Below are 8,548 nucleotides of genomic sequence, written 5' to 3' on the forward strand. Positions count from 1 at the left end.
CTACTCTTCTCCTGATGGCTGCTCCCCTAGGTATTTTTCAAGTCAGCCCTCCTTAGCTTTCAAGCCATGTTAAGATTATCTGAGTTAAAGAGATAGCCAAATTGGAATTAAGGAGAAATTTTGTGACAGTGAGAACAATTAATCAGTGGGATGGCTTGACCCCAAAAGCTGTGGGTGCTCCATCTCTGGAGGCTTTCAAGAAAAGACTGGACATTCATTTGTCCAGGATCCTATAAAGCTTCTTGTCTTGGCCAGAGGATTGGACTAGAGGATCTCCAAGGTCCCTTCCAGGCCTATATTAATGACAAAATAGTTAATAGGAAGAAAAAAGACAAAATTAAAGTTTCAAATCTCTCTGTTAACAAAGTGGTGTAATAGAATTGTAAAAGGTTTGCCATGGCATCCTATCTATCTCTCCCAAAAGTTAAAAATAATTTTCCCCGAGTCAAATATCCACACTTTTTTCTTAATGCCATATTTGAACTTCTGTTGTTGAATTAAATATAATGGTTCAGTCTCCACTCTGGGTATATCTTCCCAACAAAATCCAAACAGAAGTGATTTACAGTTAGGTGTTATAAATCTGTTCCCCCATCTTCCACAGTCTTCATAGAAAAAAAGAATTTGTCACTTTCCCATTCAGTCAAACCCATAATATCACAAGGAGATGTAGGCTTAAACTTCAAAGAGGCACATTGGCTCAATTCAGTTGTCTGGATGTGGAGATATCTCTTGGTCTGCAACTTTCAATGCAGAGTCTTATTATCTATTTTCATCCAAAAATACATACTTCTGCATATTTTCTACAGCCATTATCAACTCATTAAACTTTTAAAAAAAAATTGTTCATGGTGGGGTGGTTAAGAATAGATATTAGAGGAGCTGGCTTTCCGAAGTCTCTTTCTATTTTATTATTTTATTTTATTATTTTATTTATTTCATTATATATTATTTTATTTATTTTATTATTTATTTTATTATTATTTATGAGCTGCCCATCTTGTCCAGAGATGATTTTGGAAAGCTTATAAACATTAAAACTAGTACATATTAAAATAAGAAAAGGGAAAAAATAACAGCAGTAATATTAGAGTCGAATTCTTTATTGGCCAAGTGTGATTGGACACACAAGGAATTTGTCTCCAGTGCATAAGTTCTCAGTGTACATAAAAGCTATAAGCGATAAATTATCATGGTCATCATAAAAATACATTTATCATAAATCATAAGATACAACATTTAGTGATAATCATAGGATACTAAATAAGTAAGATAAATCATACTAAATAAAACAATATAAATTGTGAAGATACAAGTAACAAAACCATACTTATAAGTAGAAAAGGAGATAGGTAATAAGAAAGATGAGAAGAAGAAGAAGAATACAGCTTTACTAAATAGTTTGACAGTGTTGTGGGAATTAGTTGTTTAGCAGAGGGATGTCATGGGGAAAAAAACTGTCCTTGTGTCTAATTGTTCTGGTGTGCAGTGCCCTATAGCATCATTTTGAGGGTTGAAGTTAAAACAATTTATGTCCGGGATGCGAGGGGTCTCTAAATATTTTCATAGCCCTCTTTTTGACTAGTGCAGTATACAGGTACTCAAGGTACTGGAAGGCTGGTTGGTAGTAATTGTTTTTTCTGCAGTCCTAATTATCCTTTGAAATCTGTGTCTGTCTGGGTTGCAGAACCAAACCAGACAGTTATAGAGGTGCACATGACAGACTCAATAATTCCTCTGTAAAACTGTATTGGCAGCTCCTTGGGCAGCTTGAGCTTTATGAGTTGGTGCAGAAGGAACATTATTTGTTGTGCTTTTTTAAAAAAAGATGGTTTTTGTTATGTCCCCACCCAGGTCCGTTCATGCTGCGGGGGCGTTTGCTTCCCCTCATTGGCTGGCCTCCCTCGACAGCCGGCTATAAAAGCCAGCTGCAGGGTCCGGCCAGCCGCTGATCGCTGGAAGCCTGCTCCAGGCAGGGCTAACACGTTCAGTCCTTTATTGTTCCAATAAAGTCTTGTTGCACCAAAGCCCTGGTCTAGCCTCTCATTGCTCAACTACAACACTGGCGACGAGGATGGGATGGCTACCAGAGGCAATTCGCAACAGCTGAAATCACTAAAATAACCGCTGAGCCACAGCCGCGCCGCCGGAGAGCTCGGTCAGCAAAGAGCGAAAGTAATAGCGTCTGTAGTCGCTTGTTAGCAAGCTACAGAGGAAAGTGAAGCGCTGCGAGCCGCAGCCGCTCAGCACAAAAAGAGCGCGAAATTCAAACGGCTGTCGTTTGGATTCCTAGTCGGAATACAGCGCGGTGCTGTTATTCCGAGCTACTGACACTCACGCAGGCGCGATTTTCAAAGCGCTACCAGAGGCGGCAAGCCAGCACCGCCTACACTCCCCAGGAGCGCGAATTTCAAAACGCTGCCAACAGTCGTTGCAGCTCAGCCCAATTGTAGCCCAGAGAGAGAGCAGAGAGGTCTATGAAGCCTCTCCAGAGCTGAAGTCACTAGACTAACAAGAGCACAAGTGCCATTTGTGTCCCAGAGAGATTTCTCAAACAGCATATCACACAGGAGTCCTCATCATGAACTCCAACCCAGCCTTTCCACCGTTCAAACCGGAAGAAGAAAAATGGGAATCATACAAGAATCGTTTAACCACTACATCGACGCTTATCGGTCTGGCTGATGCTGGGGAGCACAGAAAAAGTCATTCTTCCTCAGCTATTGCGGAGCCATCGTTTTGATACTGCCACAGCACTCATCGCTCCACGTGAGTTAAAAATGTCCCCTGGCCAGAGTTGCTAGAAATTCTCACCAACCATTACTCCCCAGGCCCTCACAAATCACGAGGCGTTTCACCTTCCGGATGAGGAAGCAAGCAGAAAAGGAAACTGTCAATCAGTATATGGCCGCCTTGAGGACTGCAGCCCTCCACTGCGGGTTTGGGAACTATCTTGATGACATGCTCCTCGACCAGCTCGTCTGCGGGGTCAAAGACCTTCACCTCCAGAGGCGACTACTCGCCAGGAAGGACCTCAACCTATCCCAGGCCGTCGAGGAAGCCTTGGCAGCGGAGCTGGCAACACAGTCCGCCACTGAAATTCAAGGCCCCGTTCCCAAACAAACCTGCGCCACCGTCCATTCAGAAGAGGTAGTCAATGAAGACGACCCTAACGAGCAAACAGACATCCACCGCCTCACTCATGCCAAACAACCACAGGCAGGAGCCAGGCTAGAAACCAACAGCGCACCCAAACACATCATCCTATGCCTATCCTGTGGAGGACCTCACTCGAGAGCTACGTGCAAATTCAAGGGGGCCATCTGTAACCAGTGCCACAAAAAAGGCCACATCGCTAGAGTCTGCCAGGCCGCGCACAACTCAGCACAAAAGGTTCCTTCCTTTTCCCATTCTGGACCTCAAAGGCAAGTACTCAATTGTCACACTTGCTACCATGCTAACCACACCTGTCACTCTATTAGTAAAATAACACTTTCTGTTCTATTAGAAGGTAAACCTTGTCGTATGGAGGTTGACACGGGTCAGCGCTCTCAATCATCTCTTGGAGCACCCTCAAGAAAATCCAGCCCAGACTATCCAGGAACCAGCTCCAGAAGTGCCAGATCTCCTTGAGGGATTACCAGGGAAAAGACATCCCAGTGCTCGGCAAAGGCAAGTTCCTTGTTAATTTTAAAGCTTTTAAAGGCCACCTGCCTCTAGTGGTAGTTAACGGCAACCTCCCCAGTCTTCTGGGGCTTGATTGGTTCCCCCACCTCGGCCTAGGGTTAACAGGAGTCCATGCTGTCTCAGCTTCTGACACTGACTCCTTATTCACTGACTACTCAGACGTATTCAGCAATGAGTTGGGGTGCTATACAGGGACCCCCATCTCATTTGCAGTTGACCCCCAAGCGGTTCCAGTCCGGCTGAAACCACGTAGAGTCCCATTCGCCATTCGGCCTAAACTGGACGCAGAGCTCGATAAATTATTAAAACAGGGGGTCATCGAGCCGACAGACTTCGCCAAATGGGAGACGCCAATTGTCACACCCTCAAAAAGGATGGCAGTCTGAGAATTTGTTCTGATTACAAAACAACAATCAACCGCTTTCTACAAGTTAGCGCATACCCAGTCCCGGTCATTCAACATTTACTGCATACCTTTGAGCCTGGCAACATTTTTGCCAAATTGGACATGTCGCAAGCATATCAGCAGTTCCCGTTGACAACCAAACGGGCGGAACTGCAGACCATTGTGACTCACAGGGGTGCCTTCCGTGCAAGCGTCTCCAGTTTGGTGTAAGTGTTGCCCGGGATTTTCCAATCCCTCATGGAGCGTATACTACAGGGCCTCCCTGGCGTAGTACCATACTTCGACGACATATTGGTCTCGGCCAGGGACAGACCCCAACTCTTCCAGAGAGTCAGAGCAGTGTTAGACAGGTTCAGACAGCATGGCCTCAAATTAAAAAAGGAAAAATGTGCCATTGCCACTAGACAGGTGTACTTTCTGGGCTATAAGATTGACGCCTCAGGCATCCACCCCTAGAGTCCAAGGTCAAGGCAATTCATGAGGCACCCACGCCAACCTCTAAAGCCGAGCTACAAGCCTTTTTGGGATTATTGAACTTTTATGCATCATTTCTACCTCACAAAGCATCAGTAGCAGAGCCTCTACACAGGCTCTTAGATAAAAAAGCGCCTTGGCACTGGGGACACGAGGAAGACACCACTTTCCGTGCAGTCAAATCACTGCTCACATCTGACGTGGTCCTCATTCAATTCGACCCACACCTTCACTGGTACTAGCCGCGGACGCGTCCCCTTTTGGGATTGGCGCCGTATTAAGCCATAGACTACCCAACGGCTCTGAGGCACCGATTGCCTTCTTTTCCAGAACGCTCTCAGCAACAGAGCGTAACTATAGTCAGATCGACAAGGAGGCTTTAGCCGCAGTGGCATGATTAAGAAATTTCATGAATTCCTGTTTGGCCACAACTTTGAGCTAATCACGGACCACAAGCCTCTCCTGGGTCTTCTTTCCGGGGACAAGCAGACCCCCAAGTGTTGTCTCCCAGAATGACGAGGTGGACTTTGTTCCTGGCGGCCTATTCGTACAAGCTCATCCACCGCCCAGGAAAAACGTTAAGTCACGCAGACGCCCTCAGCTGCTGCCCCCTGCCAGCTCCAGCAGAAGACCCAGCCCCGGTCCACGCCATCTTCGATGTCACCGAGCTCGACCTCCCTGTCACCGCTCTCGACATCGCCACCAAATCCAAGACGGACAAAACCATCGCCCAGGTACTGGACTGGGTGAGGAGGGGGTGGCCGGGCTCAAACCTCTCAGCCGAATTCACACCTTTTAAGACCCATCAACAGGAGCTGTCTAGCATACAGGGCTGCCTGCTGTGGGGCACCGGTGGTTATTCCGGCCTCACTCGCACACCAGTCTTAGAGGCACTACACGAGGCCACCCGGGCATCGTCCGGATGAAGCGTTGGCACGAAGCTACATCTGGTGGCCGGGCCTGGGCGACGACATCGTCAAGTGGGTAAGCTCATGCCAACCCTGCCAGGAATCCAGACCATCCTCCAGTCACCATCCCCACAAAGTGGGAGAGTGCCAACGCACCTTGGTCAAGGCTACACATTGACTTAGCGGGTCCAATTCACGGCAAGACCTTCTTGGTGGTCGAGATTCATATTCAAAATGGATCGATGTGGCCCAACTATCCACAACCACCATGCTAGCAGTTACCAAGGCTCTAACTCGCCTATTCGTAACACACGGGTTACCTGACACCATTGTTTCAGATAACGGCCCCCAGTTTGCCTCAACAGAATTTAGCCGTTTTGCCGCAAATCTTGGCATCCGACATATCTTCACGGCTCCCTTTCATCCTGCCAGCAACGGATTGGCAGAACGAGCCGTTAGATCCACAAAAGAAGCATTAGCCAGATTCAGCAAAGAAGATTGGCATCACAGGCTCTCCCGTTTCTTGCTGAGCCAACACTCGAACCCTTGCATGGTCACCAACAAATCCCCTGCAGAACTTCTAATGGGTAGGCGCCTAAGAACTGTGTTGGATAGGCTCCACCCTCACTATTGTCCTGACACCCTCTCGCTTCAATGACGGGGTCAGAGATTTTGTCTTGCAGGAACTTGTATTTGCGAGGAACTATACCGGAGACCCGCTGTGGATCCCAGGAGTGATAGTAGCCATCACCGGCCCCGGTCGTGCGAGTCCAGCTGGAAGACGGCCGCATCTGGAGAAGGCACCTGGATCAGCTAAGGAAACGACAGGGTACCCTCGCCAGTGTCGGATCGTGGGCTCAGGTCGACCCCCAGGTGCCACACCAAGCTTCCATCGAGGACCATGCCAGAGCCACTGCACCACTTACACCCGGACCAGGAGAGTTGGCAGTAGACCGGGACTGCCAGATGGGTCCGCCACCGGCACCAGTAGACGGGACCACAACATCGCCAACCAGTAGCACCACACCGGTGCCAGTGCAAACCCCAGATCAAGGCTGCACCCCATCACCAACCCTACCGGGTTCCTTGGACTCTGAGACACTTGGTAACTCACTGGAGTTATGACGCTCGGGGCGCCAGCACAGACCGCCCGCTTATTTAAGTGACTATGCGTGTTCGCATCTGGGGGGAAGGGGTGTTATGTACCTGGAACTTGCCAAAGTCCCCACCCAGGTCCGTTCATGCTGCGGGGGCGTTTGCTGCCCCTCATTGGCTGGCCTCCCTCAACAGCCGGCTATAAAAGCCAGCTGCAGGGTCCGGCCAGCCGCTGATCGCTGGAAGCCTGCTCCAGGCAGGGCTAACACGTTCAGTCCTTTATTGTTCCAATAAAGTCTTGTTGCACCAAAGCCCTGGTCTAGCCTCTCATTGCTCAACTACAACAGTTTTGATGTTAGGTGTCCATTTTAAGTCTTGAGATAAGACAGAACCTAGAAACTTGAAGATCTCTATTGTTGATACTGTGTTGTCTAGTATTGTAAGAGGTGTTAGTATAGGAAGGTTTCTCTTAAAATCTACCAGGTAGTGGTAGACTTAGTGTGCTTAATTCAAGATTGTTCCAGTCGCACCACAAGGCTAGTTGAGGTGAATAATAATATTGTTAACAGATGGAGAGGAGGGGAACACTAAGTACACAAGGAAAGAGGGAGGTCTTTCCCAATCCAACAGCCACCTCCAGAAAGGGGAACTCCAGTTGGGGCTTCAGGCCAGCTGGCAAAGCCAGGTTTTCAGGGCCTTATAGAAGGCTAAAGAGAAAATGTGTGGGACATGGCCAAGACATATATGCAAGGATTAGCCATAATATACTGTATATATATATATATATATAGCAAAAAAAAGAAAAAGAAAAAGAAACAACAAAAAATACTACAAGAAGATCTTAAAAAGCTGGAAAAAAAAAGCTAGAACAGCAGAAAAGCCTGCAAAAGAGCATCATAAAAGAAAAAAAATGGAATTAACAAAACACAAATTAAATTAAATGGAAAAAGAAGAAATGGCACAAAAAATTAAAATGGCAAAACAAAACTTTTTTGAAAATGCAAATAACCCAAGCTAGTGTATAAGCTGAAAAAAAAAAAAAAGAGAATGATACATAAACTGTTAGAATGAGGAGGGGATCCTCCACCACCAAAATGAAGATTAAAAAGAAAATAATCCAGGAATTCCATGGAAAACTTTATAGTCTAGAAAAAGTACCAGAAGACAGGATAAAACAATACTTGGAGCTTTCTCTGCATTACCTAAGATACAAGAAATAGCATAAGCGATGCAAATGAAAGAATAATGGAATTAACAGAAGCAATTAAAAGACAATAAAACAATAAAACATCTAGACCAGGTGGGCTACTGGCCAAACTTTATAAACATTTACAAGATACATTAGAGTTGTCAGTGTTGGAGGTCTATAATGAAGCTTTGTTAAACACCAACCTCCCCAAAACTTGGTCAGAAGCAAATACTACTTTAATACCAAAAGAAGATTCAGACTTACAATAGATAAAAAACTATAGACCAGTATAATTATTAAATGTAGACTATAAAATATATGCCTCAATAATAGCAGAGAGATTGAAAAGACTTCTGAATGAATTTATACATCCAGATCAGAACGGCTTTCTACCCAAAAGACAAATTAAAAATAATGAGAATTATTTTGAATATATTGGAATATTATGAAGTACACTTTGAAAAACAGTTGGCGATGATTTTCCTAGATACACAAAAAAACTTTGATAATTTGAATTGGCAATTCATGATATCTCAATTAAAATGTATGGACTTTGGCAATAAATTTATAAATATGATCAAGGCAATACATTCTAAAGAAATGGCAAATGTGATAGTAAGTGGGGATATGATAGAGGATGTTAACATTAGCAAAGGTACAAGACAAGAATGCCCTCTGTTCCCTTTATTATTTATTCAGTTATTCTGACTTAGAAGTTTTGACCAAAAAGATCAGACAAGATTCAGAAATAAAAGATATGGAAATAAAAATAGAAAACTATAAATTGCA

Source organism: Pseudonaja textilis, chromosome 9 (genome assembly GCF_049901715.1).
Source record: "Pseudonaja textilis isolate UNSWEBS1 chromosome 9, rPseTex1.2, whole genome shotgun sequence".
NCBI classification, from domain to species: Eukaryota; Metazoa; Chordata; class Lepidosauria; order Squamata; family Elapidae; genus Pseudonaja; species Pseudonaja textilis.